Source organism: Sus scrofa, unplaced genomic scaffold (assembly GCF_000003025.6).
Source record: "Sus scrofa isolate TJ Tabasco breed Duroc unplaced genomic scaffold, Sscrofa11.1 Contig2407, whole genome shotgun sequence".
Classification (NCBI taxonomy): domain Eukaryota; kingdom Metazoa; phylum Chordata; class Mammalia; order Artiodactyla; family Suidae; genus Sus; species Sus scrofa.
In genome coordinates this window covers 86,393-105,079 of record NW_018085084.1, presented here as the reverse complement: position 1 = coordinate 105,079, position 18,687 = coordinate 86,393, and the positions used below count along the sequence as shown (strand labels likewise).

Sequence of the window (18,687 nt, the reverse complement as noted above, 5' to 3'; positions counted from 1 at the left end):
CCCCCGCCTGGCACAGTGGGTTGACATATCTGGCAACGCAGTTGTGGCTTGGATTTGACACACACACCCAGGAATTCCAGGCTGGAGTTGTGGTTCAGATCTGATCCACACCCAGGAATTCCATATGGAGCAGGCTGGCATAAAATAAATCATGTAAAATAAAATAAAATAAATCTGATCTGGACCCAAGTGAAAGTCCAGCATGGTCTCACTGGAGGGTGGACAGTGTACATGAAAAGTGCCTAGAATATGCTGTTTGAATGAAGGAATGACAGCAGGTCCGAATGATCCAAATCTTGGCCATCTTCTCTTCCCTTCCACCCTAAATGAAGAAAGCTCAAAGTTCTTTGTGTTTATAACAACATCATTTTATTATTCTTTGAGTATTTCCCATGTACCTTGGCTAAAATAGTGTTAGTATTACTTTTTTTGGCTGCACCCATGGCATGCATAAATTCCCAGTTCAGGGACCCATCCTACGCCATAGCAGTGACCTTATCCACAACACTGACAATGCCAGGATCCTTAACCCAGTGAGCCAGGAAGGAACTCCTAAAATAGTGTTATTAATAGTGGCCTTTTTCTTTTTCTTGTCTCTTTTAGGGCCACACCTGTGGCATGGGGGCGTTCCCAGGCTAGAGGTCGAAACAGAGCTGAAGCTGCCAGCCTACACCCCAGCCACAGCAACACCAGATCCAAGCCCCATCTGTGACCTAGACCACCGTTCACAGCAACACAGGATCCTTAACTCACTGAGAGAGGCCACGGATTGAACCCACATCCTCATGGATACTAGCTGGGTTCATAACCTGCTGAGCCACAACAGGAATTCCCAATAATGGCTTTTAACACAACATTGTAAATCAACTATACTTCAGTTAAAAAAAACCAACAGCTTTATCTTCACTTATGCAAGATGAATAATTTGTAACCATGCCCTCCTGGACACAAAAACATTTCCCAGTCCACCCAGTTTCTTATTTACACAAAAAAGGCTTTAGCCTCACAAACACCAAAGCCCAGGTTCAAACAGTTGTTAATCAGGGAAATAGGCAATGCAAAAACAAAGGAGGAACAATTAAGAAACTATAGCGCAAATGGACTTGTGGTTGCCAAGAGGGAGGGAGAAGGAGTGGGATGATTGGGGGAGTTTGGGGCTAGAAGGTGCAAACTATTACATTTAGAATGGATAAACAACAAGGTCCTAAAGTACAGCACAGGGAACTACATCCAATTTCCTGGATAGATCATGATGGAAAATAATGTTTTTTAAAAATCTATGTATATGAATGACTCAGTCATTTTGCTGTAGAGCAGAAATCAGCACAACATTATAAATCAACTATAATCTTTTTAAAAAGAAAAGAAACTATAGTGTGGAGATTAAAGCTGGATCAAGGAATGTTCAGAACAATATCTCAATATCTTTGATTTCTGTGGGACTGAAGGCCAGCACCCAGACTCCTGAGCCCTGCCCTGTTATCTCACCACAAACCAATCAGAAGAAAGTCACACACCCTGCAGCCCTCACCCCCAAATTTTGCATATAAAAACTTCTTCCAGGAGTTCCCACTGTGGCACAGAGGAAAGGAAGCTGACTAGTATCTGTGAGAATGCACCTTCAATCCCTGGCCTCCCTCAGAGAGTTAAGGATTCAGCATTGCCTGTAGCTGAGGTGTTGGCCACAGACTCAGCTCAGATCTAGCTTGCTATGGCCGAAGGGCTGTGGCAAAGGCCGGCAACTGTAGTTCCAATTTGACCCCTAGCCTGGGAACGTCCATATGCCATGTGTGTGGCCCTAAGGAGCAAAATAAATAATTAAAATGAAAATGAAAACTCCTCTTCCCTCAAATGGATAGGGATGGAGTGGGATAGTTACACAGGTAGTTGCAGGTCCCAGGAGGGCACCACAGATAGAGAGGAAAACCTAGGGAACTTTGGGAGATCATTGTGAAGTTCATAATCACCCAGGAAACCATCTATATGATTTCTTATCTATAAAACCATAAATAAAAGCAGGAGAGGCCTCAGATCTTTAAGTGAAAGGTAAAATGAAGCCTGCATCCAGGGTCAGCAAGACAAGGATGCTAGATCCAAGAACAGGAATTTAAGGGAAAGTAGGAGACCCTCTTTATATGGAATCCTGAGATGACTCATCATACTTTAGCATATGTTACTGCTACTACGCTCTGCATTATTTCTTTCGGTTCTCGCTCACACACAGCAAGGATGTGGAACGGCAGGCTGTTTGGTGGGCCCATCCAAACTAGAAGTGCCGCAGCCATGCCAGGATAGAGGCAGTGATCCACTGACCACATCAGAACTGAGGCTGCCTTAGGGAAGCAGGCAGGCAGGCTTTCTAGGCAGGAGAGTTCTGTGGGATCTGGTTCAGCAGGTCAGAGCTGAGAAAAAAACCCCTTATACCAAGAGCATCTGGGGTATAAAATTACAGCTCTTGTGAGGGTGCTTTTGAGGGTCAGTCCACTGATCTGGCTCTATCGCTGCCATGAGTTGCCTTGGAAATAACCACCAAGTTCGAATCAAGGTCACTGAAATAAAGGTACCTCAAACTTATTCATGACCTCAGAGAAAGTGGGCCGCCCTGGGAGTAGGGACTGGCCCCTTTCACAATTGGATCTTCCATTTTATCCCCATGCCATGGACATGATCGGGGACCTGATTTCTCCTGCCCCAGGTGCACTAATTTCTCCTGAGTGTTGTTTGACCTCTGTATGGCCAAACCTTCCCCAAGTTTCAAAGGGCAGTGGCTAATCAGGGAAGGAGGGGATGCAGAGACCAGGGAGGAGCAGTCAAGAGATAATAGTGCAGCCTTGGGGCAAGGTCCTGCTTCCTCCTCAAGGAACACATGTAACAATATCTTTGACTCTTTCTGAAGAACTAAAACCCCACACACAAATGGAAGAACTACTCGATGATCAGTCTTTTTTCCAGGAAGGAGGACCACCAGAGTCCTGGGGCCAGTAGACACCAGCTTAGAGAAACAATGCAAGCTTGCCTCTACCCTGATCCTTATCTTTGGACCCATTTTCTAGTCCCCAAACTATAAAACCACCTCCTAACCTCTCCCAAGGGGGTGGGGGTGGGGGCACAGTTTTTAGGGCATTAGCCTGTTGTGACCCCCTTTGCCTGAAAAAGCGACAAAGCTCTTTTTCTCCTTCACCCAAAACTGTCTGCGCATTTCTGTTTGGCAGTGGAGGACAGAGGCTGAGTTTTAGCAACAAATTTGGAGGGCTCCTCTGGGATCTGTCTGCGGGCAGGTGGCCCCACAGAGCTCTTGGATGCTCTGAGGTCTCTCTCCACCCCAGGATCCCTTTGGATGAGGGGTGGGTTGTAGGACCCTTTTAGAGGCCAGGTTGCTGAGAGTTTCCTGATGCAAGGCTGGCACTGAGCAGACCTGATTGTCATCTCAGAAGCTGAAACTCTGTGGTGGAGAAGTGGTTGGAAGGCAAGGACCACCCCAGCAACCACAGAGGCTCCTCTGGCCCTGAGAGAACTCCTCCCTTTGCCTCTGCTCCCGCAGACCCAAGCTTCCCACTTCAATAAATCTTTTTGGTAAAGAGAAAAGTAGCAGTGGGATGTCAGGACACCTCTGCCAGCATCTGGGTAATTCCCCCAGCATGCATTCCGAGGTCCCCTGGACCTTGTCCATCTGGGGAACCTTTGGTTCCTATTTGGGGATTTTCCTTTTGGGAGATCTCATCTGTAAGGCGAGGCTTGTACTCAGGTCCCAGGCTTAGTGGTTCTTGGAAGCCAACTTGGGACTTTGAGTCTATGGCTTCCTTATGGCTGGTGAGGATTTCAGTTGTGCTTTCGATTTTGTGCTTGAGTATTTAATTACATCTGATGGTACTCTGCAAAGATTGTAACAGGTTCTAGCCTATGCCTCTGTTGTGCAAGCTAAGAACAAACAAAGCCAATCTGGGAAATTTCTCTGAAATGCCATCAGGCAGTCCCCTGGGGAAGATCACAGGCAACTAGTCCACTTAGATCCATGAACCAAGGACTAAGATACCGTGTGACTGGCTTAGTTGGAAGAGACTGAGGGGTCTGGGCTGAGGGTTTAGGTAAGAGGCTGATCTGACACCTTTCCTCAATCTGGCTGCATTAGTAGAATTTGTCAGGATAAATGTGAAGGTATTACATGAGAGTCTTTGCTCCAAAGAAAAAGGACAAGACTCCTCTCAGCCACTTATAGTTTTCTCAGGTGACAGAATTTAATGGGGGTGATGGGGGCAGAGTCCTCACACCATGCTGTGGTCCCATAGGGAAACCCACTCATTATTAAAACCTGCTCAGCCAGGGATGAATAACACCTGGCCATTGGGCCATCTGAGCACCTGTAGGGTCCTAGATGCCCCTGGGAGACCCAAGACACACAAGGGAGAGCTGAAGCAACTCTGGACAAAAACCTAGAGGAATCAAGCTCTCAAGCAGCACACGGGCCCACCACACAATGTCATTAATAAACTCTACCCCTGACAATTTCAACTTTAAAATGAGAAATAAAGTCTCACACAGAAAAACGAGGAATACCAGAAAGCTAGGCTCTAACACCTCAACCAGATTCATGTGTGTACAAAACTTACACTTGCAGGTATCTACTTGAGTATTAAAGAAAAAATTTTTTTGCCCTAAAATTAGGCAAAACGGGCCCTTTTATTGCATATGCAGTTATTAGAGAACACTAGCTTGAAAAACCAAATCTTTTCAGAATTGGCGACTCTGGTGGGACATCCCTCCTTTGCCATGACTGACATGATGACCACTCGGGGCACTTGAGGACCAGATCCAGTTGCTGCCACCTGGACCCTTTGGTCTCTGGTCTCCTGATGTGGACAACTGGCCAGAGTGTCCTGACCGGGTGAGGGACAAGAGATTTTTGACCTTTTCCCCTTCCCTTCGCTCAAGCTGGCCTCTTTTCCTCCCTTGGAAACCTTCGAAGACCCAAGATATTTCTGTTTACTCAGTTGAGTAGTACTCGGGTCTGAAGGTTCTGTGTCTCTGTAGGTTTTCCGAGACTACAACCTTGACTCAAAGGGAGTGTCTGATTAAGATGACCATGCCTGTGTGATGTGTACTTTATGCTCTGTGCTGTCATTCGTGATGGGCATTCTGCCTTGTGAAATAGGAAATTCTGGTTCTGTTCCACTGCAGCGCCCTCTTGGGCGAATTCTGACTGGAAAGAGGCTAAGACTAAGGAAAAAGAATATTTTAATGCTGTATGGCCACAGCATTATTCTTCAGACTCTAGAGGAAATTGGTTTGGGTGAGACTCTTCTGAAAGTTCCAAAACTGGTTCTTTGTGCATATGCAATTGTAAAAAAGCAAGCTTGAGAAAGCTTCTTTTCAGAATTCTGAATTCTGACCTTGTGGGAAGACGTGCTTCTGGGAGAACTTGCTTTTCTCACCCTGTGCCTTGAGACCTAGGCTCTCAGAATCACTTTTCTAGATCATCTCCAAATCCTGCGACTGAAGCAAGGAAAAACTAGTTTATAAAGTACTGAGTTTTGTATTGTGACACCTGATTCATGATTAAGTTTAGAAAATGAAGCTGTGAGATTTCTGCTTGTGTTGGTCTATGTGTCTGTATATATTATGTATATGTCCTCACCTTTGGATGGTATCAAAATTTGTCAATGAACTCTAATTATTTGGCATAACAAATTAAGTGCTTATATAAATTCTCAAAAATGCAGAAGGGAACTGGCCAGAATTAATTTTAGGTTCAGGTGAACTGGGGAATGAATATTCAGGATTGAATTAATATCTAGTATTAAAGCTAAAGTTTGTTAATATAATCAATATAGACACCTCTTTAGAGTTATCAACATTAAATATAATCCTGTATGGTACCTAGGTTTAATAGAGGTCATATGAGATACTGAGACAACATTCACTAAACAGAAGTGAAAGGTAGTGAGGACTATTACTCGATATGGTTGGTGCCGCCCCGAGATGTTCTCTATAAGGAAAACACAAGTTTTTAGAAATTAGAAAAGACAGTCCATGGTTGCCTTAGAAAAAAGGAAGTGTGTTTTTAGTAAAAACGGAATAAGGAATGGAACTGCATGTTATTAAGGGAAAAGGAAATAAATCTGTCTTATAGGTTTTTTCTTTTTGTTTGTTTGTTTTTGTCTTTTTGCTTTTTCTAGGGCTGCTCCAGCGGCATGTGGAGATTCTGAGGCTAGGGTCTAATTGGAGCTGTAGCTGCTGGCCTACACCAGAGCCACAGTAATGCCGGATCCAAACTGCGTCTGTGACTGACACCACAGCTCACAGCAACGCTGGATCCTTAACCCACTGAGCGAGGTGAGAGATTGAACCCACAACCTCATGGTTCCTAGTCGGATTCGTTAACCACTGAGCCATGATGGGAAGTCCTTGTAGCTTGTTGCTCTGGATGGAAAAATAAGGGACAGACAATCTGGATACAGAAATTGATACAAGGTGTGGGGGAAGTGGACTCTGAGAAGAGAGTTTGTGCATGGTAAGGGTCAGGACCAAGTTTAGAATAAATTTGAGTAAATTAATTTTTTAAAATAAGCTGGTACAAAACTTGAATTTGGCATTTTTCTCTCTGCTAAGAGAATGAAGTCTTCTTGGGATATTCTTTTTACAACAGATTATGTGCCGTCGTTTGCCTTTAAGTGATCCGTAGTTCCTTTTTTTTTTTTGACTTTTTGCCTTTTCTAGGGCCTCTCCCACGGCATATGGAGATTTCCATGCTAGGGGTCTATCGGAGTTGTAGCCACCGGCCTACACCAGAGCCACAGCAACTCAGAATCCTTAACCCACTGAGCAAGGACAGGGACTGAACCCGCAACCTCGTAGTTCCTAGTCCGATTCTTTAAGCACTGCACCACGACAGGAACTCCTGTATTTGCTTTTGAAATCTCTTGTAACTTGTGAAAAGTATCATCCACAGCGGCCTATCTCCCTCCAGGTTGGATTGGCACATGCACCCTGGGTTTCCCTTGGGTCCCAAAACATAAACAAAAAACTCTGCAATTTGCCAAACTGCTAATCTACTAGATGGACTCAGTCAGTTTTCAGATGCTTTGGTCATTCGTTCAATTTCTTTGTTCCCAGCATAGGCCTGGAGAGAGTCACTCTCCATATAGAAGCTCTGGCGAAGTTCACCCAAAAAGCCTTAACTGATAGCCAGAGAAGCATCACCTTGTTAAAGACTGAGGTCTCCCTACTGAGAAAGGCAATCCTGCAAAAGAGACTGGCCCCAGACATCCTCACTGCCTCTCAAGGGGGAACCTGAGCCATCATTCACTCAGAAGGCTGTACTTTTATACCAGATGACTGTGGAGAAACCTCTGCTTTTCTTAAAGAGATGAAGGCCCAAGTACAGAAAGTACATGATGGGAAGGATTAGGCCTCTGAAGTAGTGACTCAAGTTTCAGACTGGTTTTCTGACATGCTGGGCAGGATTCCACAGGGCATTCGTTCAGTTCTTTCAGGAACAATTAAATGTTTTGTCTTAACCTTTCTTATAGGAATAATGATTTATGCCTCAATTAGACTACTTCTATGTTGTACTCCATACTTATGCAAAAAAGACTACAAAAACTACCCTTAAGCCCCCATCTGAATGGCATCATAACCTCATTCCTTCCGTGAGAAGATCCCCCATTCACCACCCCTGTTCAGCAGGAGGCAGCCAGGCGATTACGATGCCCATTGCCCGTCTTCCATCGAAATGGAAGGAATGAACTAGCAGTGGGGAAATAATGTGATGCAGGTACCTCATGCACCTAAGAAAGTAAATTATATTCCTTACTTTTTTAAATTACTTAACGAATTGTGTTACATTTATAGGTGTACAACAATCATCACAACCACATTTTACTGCATTTCCATCCCTTACCCTCAGTGCATCCCCATCCTCCAACCTGTCTCATTTGGAAACCATAAGTTTTTCAAAGTCTGTGAGGCAGTATCTGTTCTGCAAAGAAGTTCATTGTGTCCTATTTTTAGACTCCACATGTATGCGATAGCATTTGATGTTGGTGTCTCATTTTCTGACTGACTTCACTTAGCATGATAATTTCTAGGTCCATCCATGTTGCTGCAAATGCCATGATTTCTATCCCTTTAATGGCTGAGAAATATTTCATTGTAATAGTATAACAACATTATAACAATTGTATAACAACATTGTCTAATTGTATAACAACATTAGAACAGTTGTAAATATCTATGCACCCAACATAGGATCACCACAATATATAAGACAACTGCTAAGAACCTTAAAAGGAGAAATCAACAATAACACAATCATACTGGGGGACTTTAACACCCCACTTACAGCAATGGGCAGATCATCCAGACAGAAAATCAATAAGGAAACACAGGCCCTGAATGAAGCATTAGACCAGATGGACTTCATAGATATTTATAGGACATTCTATCCAAAAGCAGTAGAATAATACACATTCTTCTCAAGTACACATGGAACATTCTCTAAGATTGATCACATCCTGGGCTAGAAACCAAGCCTTGATAACTTTAAGAAAATTGAAATCATATCAAGCATCTTTTCTAACTATAACGCTATACAACTGGACATCAACAACAAGAAAAAAACTGCAAAAAACACCAGCACATGGAGACTCAACAACATGCTACTAAACAACCAATGGATCACTGAAGAAATCAAAGAGGAAATTAAAGAAATACCTAGCAGCAAATGACAACAAAGATACAACACTCCAAAACCTATGGGATGCAGCAAAAGCCATTCTAAGAGGGCAGTTTATAGCAATACAAGCCTACCTCAGGAAACAAGAAAAAGCTCAAAGAAACAACCTAACTTTACATCTAAAGCAGATAGAAAGAGATGAAGGGACAAGACCTAAAGTTAGTAGAAGGAAAGAAATCATAAAGATCAGAGCAGAAATCAATGAAATAGAAATGAAGAACCATAGAAAAGATCAATGAAATGAAAAGCTGGCTCTTTGAAAAGATCAACAAAATTGATAAACCCTTAGCCAGATTTATCAAGGAAAAGAGAGGACCCATATCAATAAAATTATAAATGGAAAAGGAGAAGTAACAACGGACATCACAGAAATACAAAGGATCATAAGAGACTACTATATGCAACTATATGCCAATAAAATGGAAAACCTAGAAGAAATGGACAAATTCTTAGAAAAGTACAAGCTTCCAAGACTAAACCAAGATGAAATGGAAAAGATGAATAGACCCATCACAAGTACTGAAATTGAAACTGTGATTTAAAAACTTCCAACAAACAAAAGTCCAGACCCAGATGACTTCACAGGCGAGTTCTATCAAACATTTAGAGAAGAGCTAACACCTCTCCTTCTGAAACTATTCCAAAAATTTGCAGAGGAAGGGACACTCCCAAACTCATCCTATGAGGCCACTGTCACCCTGATACCAAAACCCGACAAAGATACCACAAAAAAAGAAAACTACAGGCCAATTTCACTGATGAACACAGATGCAAATGAAAATTATATTCCTTAGATTTCTTTTAAAAATGACTAGTGTGGGAATTCCCATTGTAGCTCAGTAGTAATGAGCCTGACTTGTATCCATGAGGTCACAGGTTCAATCCCTGGCCTTACTAAGTGGGTTAAGGAACTAGGTTGCCATGAACTGTGGTGCAGATTGCAGGCATGGCTCAGATCCCAAGTTGCTGTGGCTATGGTGGTAGGCCAGCAGCTGCAGCTCCAATTTGGCCCCTAGCCTGGGAGCTTCCATATGTCACAGGTGTGGGCCTAAAAAGACAAAAAAAAAAAAAAAAAAAAAAAACAAGAAAAGAAAAAAGAGTAGTCTGTAAATTAAATAGCCTAGAGTCCTTCCTCGTGCTTCTCTCTGGCCTAGTTGCAGCCTGAATACTCTCAGGCCACCCCTTTTGTTCTTCCTCTCTTCTCAATCTGGCCATTTTCCTCCCTCTGAAAACTGATAATGGGAATTCCCTTCATGACTCAGCAGTTAATGAACCTGACTAGGATCCATGAGGATGTGGGGTCAATCCCTGGCCTCACTCACTGGGTTAAGGATGTGGTGTTGCTGTGGGCTGTGGTGTAGGTCCCAGACATGGCTGGGATCACATGCTGCAGTGCCTGTGGTGTAGGTTGGCAGCTGTAGCTCCAATTTGACCCCTAACCTGGGAACTTTCACATGCCAAAGATGCAGCCCTAAAAAACAAAACAAAACAAACCTCTGATGACCCAAAATATTCCTGTCCAGTCCTGAAACAGAGCCGGGCCCTCTGGGGCACTTGGAAGAAGCCTTTGTGTCCCCCGTTCCTTTTTCAGGAAATAGGCCTCATTCAGCTTCCTTGACCTTCCCTGAATTCCAAAAGGCAAGTTCAAACAGCTGCTCATCAGGGAAGGGAGTGGGAGAACTAAATTCATGAGCGAAATCCATGGAGAGCATTCTCAAATGAACAATACGCCTCAGATTCCACAGTATGATGTCTCAAGAGTGACCAAGTTTCTCTGTCAACTGCATTGTAATCAGACCTTAAAAGTGCTTTCTTAAGTCTTTTGTCATTATAGGCAGTTACTGTCTTTATTCTAACACCTTTGCAAAAATGCTTGCTCCTCAAGGAGAGCTATAGAAAAGACTTTTGAAAAATACAAGTTCCTGATTTTCAGACCATAATGCTGAATCCAGTGCTGAATGACCCCTGCACTGGGCTTAACAAGAGGACTGCTGACAAAGTCACACTCACATGGAGGAAAAGCTACACCAGGACAAGAAGAACACATATACCAGGAGAAGTAGACAGCTGGCCCAAGATGCTGGACCCGACTCGTATGTTGATTTATAATGTTTTCTTGACTTCTTGAACTTTTGCATATGAATCAAATGTTCTTCCATCAGGAGTATCATCCTTGGGTAATTTTAAAAACCAGTCCAATTATTGGGTTGTGGCCAATTACCTGTGCCTAGTACTTCTGGCTTAGCTTGCTGGATTCCTCATCTCCAAGGCTCTGACTGAATATCCCCTAGAAAATGTATTTTATTACTGGCTGAGATTTTTGCACCTGGCCAATTAAAAATACCTGCTGCTCTGACCCTGTTTGAAACATCCCCTTCTGAAACTAGTTTGAAGCAGGAAGCTATTGACTTAAATATTTACTTAAACTCTATTAGTGTTATTAGCAGTACTGTTGTATTTCAAGAGTATTGCTTCTTGTATTACCAAATGCGTGACTGAGCCTCAACGAAAAATCATGATGACTAGGAGACTGAAAGCAGTTAATTAAATATATGGTTATTTACCAGATCAATGACTGTAATAGTGTAACTCTAGATATGGGAAGATGCAACAAGAGGGAATGTATTCCTGGGCCATAATAGACTATGAGGAGAGGTGGTCCAGCGGATTTTGGCTACTGTAATGAGGCCTAGTCAAGTAACAGCACATTGAGTGGCCTAATCAATTAAATCTTTGCCAGACCTGGGATGAGCATTCCTAGCACCATGGGACAAAATGGTTATGAAATGCCTCCTTAAACTATGGTCAGATTGTGTTTCTGTGTTGACCAAGCTTCATCTGTGACCTCCTGCCTCAGCTCACGGCAACACAGGATCCTTAACCCATGGAGCGAGGCCAGGGATTAAACCTTCATCCCCATGAATACTAGTTGAGTCCTTAACTTGCTGAGCCACAGTGGGAACTCCCTAAAAAACAAAGTAAATTTTTAAAAATATCTGCCAAGGAAAGTGGAAGTCACTTTTTTTCTTTTCTTTTTTTTTTTTTTTTTGGTCTTTTTGTCCTTTAGAACCATACCCGTGCCATATGGAGGTTCCCAGGCTAGGTGTCCAATTGGAGTTGTAGCAACCAGCCTATGCCACAGCCACAGCAATACCAGATCCAAGTCAAAACTGTGACCTACACCACAGCTCACAGCATTGTTGGATCCTTAAACTACTGAATGAGGCCAGGGATCAAACCTGTGTCCTCATGGATGCTAGTCCGGTTCACTAACTACTGAGCCACGATGGGAACTCTGGAAATCACTTTCATAAGGACTTTTCTGAAGTCTAGATAATTTTGATACCAAACCAAATTTGGGTCCCCTGACCACACACAGTAAAGCCAATTGCTGACTGGGGATATGGTGAAGGAAAATGCAGCGTTACTTTAAAGGCACTAATACAAGAAACACGGGTGACTCATTCTTTGAAACCCTGAACTCCCTGATGGATATTTTTTTGGGGGGGGATAATTATAGGCAAAATTTGGGGTAAGGCCTGCAGGGTGTGTAGCTTTCCTCTGATTGGCTAGAGGTAAGGTAACAGGACAGTGCTCCAGAAATCCAGTGCTCAGCCTGAAGGCACCATCCTCCTCCTGGGGGGAGGCCTTGCTTCTGCAGAACAACTCAAAGATACGGGTCTGCATATTCTTTGTGGAGGAATCAGGACCCTGCATCAAGGCAGCATTATTGTTGCTTGACTACTCCTCCCTTGTTCATATACCCTCTCCACCCCCCCACCTCCCACCCCCAATGAGCAACAATTTGAATCTGCCCCTGGGAACTAGGGGAAGATCTAGGAGGCTGAAAGAAGCCCATTTCCTACAGACAAGAAGAGAGGCATACGGAAAGGATTGTGTCTGGGAGAGGCCCACAGGGTCCTGCCCCATTTCAGTCTGATTTGTAATCAGGTTAGGTCTATAATCCCTATTTTTCATCCTCCAAGGTAAAAACATAGAGACATCATTTCCATATTAATGAGGCACCTCAGCCTGTCACCTGGGAGCCCAGCCCTGGCTCTTCATGCACCCTGATGTCTAGGCCATGTCCTTTCCCATTTTACTAATACTCAATTCTCTTCCTAAACCAAGGACTCTCACAAGTTTTAGTAGAAAAATCAGCCCCTACCAAGAGGGAGTTACCCTGTGGAAAACAAAAAACAACCTATATTATTAATACCTTCTCCCAAAGGCCAGATGCAGGACTTCAACAGAGGTCTAGGAGCCCATGGAGGGCTAGTTAATGAACATGGGCAATATTTTATTTTATTTTTTTTTTTTGCAACTTGTTAAGAAATTAGGGAGGCTCATCAAGGAATCCACTATGTGAGGAAAGTTCTGTATAATGTGTTAGTTGAGCTCATGGTAACTCCTGACATGAAAAGTGAGAACTCCACTTGGCCAACACCATTCCTCTTGCCTGACAGTTGAGACACGCCCCATCTGCACAATGAACACCCCCAACACTAGACACCCCCCACCCAGAGGCCCCCAGATAAAGCCCATTCAGACCAGAGAGACATATCCTGGAGAAGATTAGGAGACTGACTTTGCTGTCATGCCGAGAGCATAGGGCAACCTCAGATAACTCTTGGTGCTAGTGCACCTGTTTGCAGGGTGGGTAGAAGGGTTCCCCAGGTCGACTTAAAAAAAAATTCATAACCTGGAAGTTGAAAGTTAAGTTTTATTAGGGGCAAAATTATGACTTAAGCCTGGGAGACTGCATCTCAGGTGGCCCTGAGAAACCTCTCCAAGGAGGTAAGGGGGTATTTCTCTCCTGGAAGATGGTGCTAGTGGAGCTTTTTCAACAAAAGGTAGGTAGTAGGGGCAAAAGATGTACAGAAAACCACGTATCTCAAGTCAAGGATTTTAGCACATTTCTACAGCAAAATGCAAAGGGCTGCGCTTACTAGAATCACTCCTTTGATAGGCTATGGGGCCAGCACTCTTTGTTTCTTTCCTGAATTCCCTCAGTGCTCACAGGTTCACCCTTGGGAGTGGCTGTGCTCACAGAAGACTGTGACATCTTTTTGCTTTTAAAAAGAAGAGCAGGGGTGGGTGGGGGGCAGTATTTCAGACAGCTCTAAAATACCACACCAGAGAGGAAAGGGGAAATATCAGGATGCAGTGATAGAGGTGAAGGGGGAGGTGCATGCAGCCATGCACACAGTTTACGGGATTGCTTCTGGCATCATGAAGGTTACTGCTAGTCATTGGAGGAGGAGACATCACCACAAAGGATTTTCATCTTTTTCTAGACATGAGGAGATGCAGGATATGGGTTCCTAAAATCTTCTCCTAAGAATATGACCTACACCCTGAGCTCTGCTCAGGCAGTGCTAGGGGTCAGCAGCTGCAGTGGCTCATGCCTTTATCTATGGAGAGGCCCCATGACAGGTGCCAAGCTCCAGTTCACACCCACTAGAATTGAAACCATAGTCAAAGTGGCAAAGATTACAAAGAGGTTTGTGTTCCCAGGATCCTTACAAAGTGATAATGGCTCAGGATTCCTGTCTCAAATGACAAATGGGATAACAAGTGGGCAGAAATGGACTTTGCACTAAGCTTGGAGACCCCAATCATCAGAGAAAATAGAGAGATCCAATTAAACCTTACAAGGAACTTCAGTCAAGCTATGCCAAGAGAGTCAAGAAAATTGGATTAAATTATTCCCAATTGCCCTGCTCAGCATGTGACTCGCCCTGAGGGACAAGTTAAAATTGAAAGCCATTGAACTCCCCAAGGCCGAGAGAAGGGGCACTTTAGCCCCCTTGAAACAACTCCAGTGCCACGTCCAAGTAGGAGAAACCATGGTGACCAGGTGCTGCCCACTCCCACCAACCTGTCCTCCACCTGTTCCAACCAGGAGACCAGGTGCATCTAAAACCCTGGAAAACCTGCAGCCGCGAGACCAGCTCACTCCTAAGAGGAACAGACCCCACTTGTGATGCTCATCACCCATCTGCCCTGAAGCCATGGCGGGGTGGGGGAGTCACTCTGTGGGAGCATCACAGTCAAGTGAGGCCTCCCCACCACTCCCACCCCCCACCCACCCCCAGCTCCAACCTCTAGAGAGACAACCTGGGCCAACTGTGCTCCTTGACCAAACGTGTGAATCTCGCTCTGACGGGAAGCTTTTCTTCAATATGCAGACTAATTGCAGGAATCACTGCTCCCAGGGGGTAGCTAGTGACCTTGGCCAAGGGAACCATATACATCACTGCCACCATAAAACAGGTTACAGTCACCCTGGTGACAGTGACCAAGAAGCCCAATGTGGACTTCCAGCTGTGACAAAAATCTGCTGCCTCCCTGGCCAGGATGGTCCTGTGGGTGACAGAGTCGCCCTGATCATCCGCCGACTGCCTGGGGAGGGGTCTGTGCACCAGCGGGCAGGGGTGGAGGGGGTGGGGGTGGGGCTGTTGGCAGGTGGATGCACGTGGCCTAAGTGAAGGCGGTGAAGACAGACCCGGGAAGGCCGCTGGGCTGCGGAGACCAGGCCGCCTCACCTGGCGGAACAAACCCAGAGCCCAGCCGGGGAGACAAACCCTTCCTGGCCCCTCAGTGACCCTGAGCAGCTGTAAAACCCCAACGGGCAGAGGCTCAGGGCAGAACAGGTGCGGCTGAGGCCCGGGGGCCCCAGACACGGGTCCAGGCGGTGGGGGGAGAGGCCCTGCTCCTCCCCGGGGTCGTGACGACGCCACACGCACAGGAAGCGGCTGCAGGAGCCGGACCTGCGCCCCTCAGCGCCCCGCAGGGACCAGGAGCAGGACGGGCCCAGAGAGGCGGTGCCACCCGCCAAGCCCGTCAGCAACCCCGGAGTTGACACAGAATTGCCTCATAAAATAAAGTCTGACCTTCTCTTTCCATTGTGCTTAGTCCAGTGTCACTTGCTCACAGGGGGCCTCGTGCGGAGGCCTCACCCTCGGCCCCTCAGACCAGATGCCCTGGAGCCACAGGCCTGAGCCACCACCTCCTCGGGGCGGGAGGGGGAGGGCGCAGATACTCAGCTGCGCGCCCCTCCCCCACAGGAGTCCCGCCCCCCACCAGCCTTGTGGAGAAAGTGGCCTCGAGAGGCCCAGCTCCCATCTCTCTGTTCTCTTACCAAAGACCAAAGCCTTCCTTTGCCTCAAACCCTGCTGGGAGCCACAAAGTGGCTAAGAATAATCCTGTGTGAGGCCTAACTGCAAGCAAAGCTACAGCAGAGGCTGAAGAAACTGAAGCTGCAAAGCAGTTTCAAAGAATCCCCCAGCTGATCCTGTTTAGTAAAAATCTCTGAAATATGATTTCCTCTTCTATTCTTGTGCTTCTTTTCTGTCTGATGCTTATGTGTGTTGTGAGTCATTCTTGGCTCATAATATGGGAACTTTCTCAAATTCCTGAGCTTCCACCCAAGTATGGGCCATTATTTACTTATAAACCTAAGCCCTTGTTAAATAGGTTGAAAACAATTGAACCATGCATAAAGAACTTTCCTAAGAATGGGAAGTTTCCCTTCAGAGGAGTAAGAGTAAATATTATGCAGAACTGCCATGTAGGCCTGGAGATTTTTGTTGGACTCTGGTCCGTCCCCATGGAGACAGATTCGGGGGTGGTTTGGGTGTTGCCCATGGCCCAACAATTGTGGATATTATAAGATAAGACATATTTTTTTTTATAATAAACGCTACCTGTTGGGACCCAGCAGGTGGAAATTATTATTATAATTGGCAAGATTTTTTTGATATATAAATTTTATAATGAATAAAGCTTTTTATAATAGATAAGGTTTATTTAAGACAGTTTATGTTTGCACAACCTGCTAATGGTCTGAGGGCAGCCTGACCTCGAAAGCAAGCCACGTGTGAATACCCCACTCCCTATCAATGGCTATTCATGCCTGCTAGAGGAGCACAATAGGTAGCTTAGGCAAGAATATCTATCACCTTATGCCAAATCATTGTTAAAGTAAAAATTAGATACCTATCATTCTGCTTGCTATTTACTTATTTTCTAAGAATAAAAGTACAGTTTGTACGTAATCTTCATTTAAAATCTAAAACTAAAAGAATAGTTTGGAATAATAAATTAACATATATTGTTGTTTGTATAATCATGCATAAGAGTAAAATGTATAAAAGCTGATGCTCTCCTTTCAATAAACGGGTCATCTGCAGCACTTGCTGAGGGAGTTGGCTCCAATTCTTTCCATGCCTGTTTGTAGCCCCTCCTCCTGTTCGTGGTCTCCTGGCTGCTGGGGCTGGACCCCGGCAAGTGGTGCCCAAACAGGGACTGAATAGGAGGTAATGTATATATATTTCGGGGACAATCAGGATCTCACACCAGGGTTCCTAGGGCCCCTCCACAGAGAGAAGTGGAGTTTGAAGGGTGAGTAATCCAGAATAAAGGCCTGATAATGGGGCACACAGCATCCAAAGAGCGAAAATTATTTATTGAAATCTTGCTTCATATGCTTAATAAAAGAGGAATAAAGGTAACTAATCAACAGCTTGCAAGATTTTTGTATTTCATACAGGAAACCTGCCCTTGGTTCCCAGAAGAGGGGACCATGAATCTTAAAACCTGGACAAAGGTAGGTGAAGAACTCAAAACCTATTATTGTCTTCTCGTTCCAGAGAAGGTGACTGTTTACGCTTTTGCTCTTTGGAATATTATTCGGGATGTTTTAGATCCCCAACCTGAGGTATCTAAGTTAAGTCAGACTTTATTTTCTTCACAAAAAAGGGATCCTGATGAAAGGACACCCCTTTCTCCTAAACCTAATAGCGGACCATCGGCCCTACCAATTGTAGCAACAATAAGAAATGATGATGAAGGTGATTGGCTGGATCCTGAGGATCAACAGGAATTAGAGGATGAGGAGGAAAGATATGAGAAAGAAAGAGAGGAAAGGGGAGATGGACCATTTAATGCATCCAATTTTGGAGCTACAGGGTATACACCCTCTTTAACAGGTATAACAGGTCTGCCCTCTGGGAAACCCCCATCTATTCTACCTCCTCCTTTAAATCACCCTCCTTATCATTCTACCTCAGAAGGTCAAAGACACCTGATAAGAAAAACTGGAAATGTCAGTGATTTTATCAGACAGTGCACTGACATTGGACCTGCATATGTGCAATTTTTACAAGGAGTTGGACAGGGTCCAAAAAGGCAAAAAGAACAGATACTTGAAAATAAAGGTGCTTGTTTCTCTTGTGGTCTAACAGAACACTTTTGTAAAATATGCCCTCAGGGTAATCAACAACCTTGTGTTCCTGTGCTTCCTGGCCATCCTGCTCCTGCAGCACCTGTTGCTCCAGTTATGCCAAGACCAAAAACTATTTGCCCTAGATGTCAGAAACGCTTTCATTGGGCGCCAGGAAAGTGGAGTGGGAGAAATCTGCCTATGGCTAAAAAGGTTTCATATAGACAACTCTCCCAGGAGAAAGAGAGGAAGGACATCCTGGCCCCCTAGGAGGTCTTCCTCTCCTCCAAGGGATCCTCGGCTATCTCCAAGATGACGAGGTCAAGTCCCGAGAACCAACCCTCACACAGGACCACCGATAATCATCCCACTGTCGCCAGCTGTCAGTCTATCAAGATCCAGATCCCCTCGTAGAGCCCAATCAACACAGCAATCCAGAGGTCTGACTTGGGGAGATATCAAGAAGCTGACTGCTGGTGCCCAAAGGCTCGCTCTGTCTCAGGACCAGAATCCAAGCTTAAGTGTTTTATTTGTTGCCTTTTTATCTATTCTGTCTATTAATTCTGCTCAGATAAGCGTTGAAAAGAGTAACTCTTATTGGGCATTCTTTCCAAACCCTCCTAGTTTTCAACCTGTGGCATGGGATAATGAGATGATTAAAATACATACAGATCAATCTGATCTGTTAGGAGGCCCAGGATTGCCTCCACCTCCTTTTGAAATTACTAAA

The 18,687-nt window shown here is 44.7% G+C and overlaps 1 protein-coding gene across 1 annotated transcript in view; it reads right to left on the bottom strand.

Annotated features, from left to right (window-relative positions):
* Positions 1-15,749, bottom strand: part of LOC110258569 (multidrug resistance-associated protein 4-like) — a 45,682-nt gene extending 29,933 nt beyond the window's left edge. Inside the window, exon 1 of the mRNA XM_021081818.1 lies at positions 15,628-15,749. The gene's annotated coding sequence lies outside the window, so the exon portion shown is untranslated. The remainder of the gene's footprint in view (positions 1-15,627) is intronic.
* Between the last annotated feature and the right edge of the window lie 2,938 nt (positions 15,750-18,687).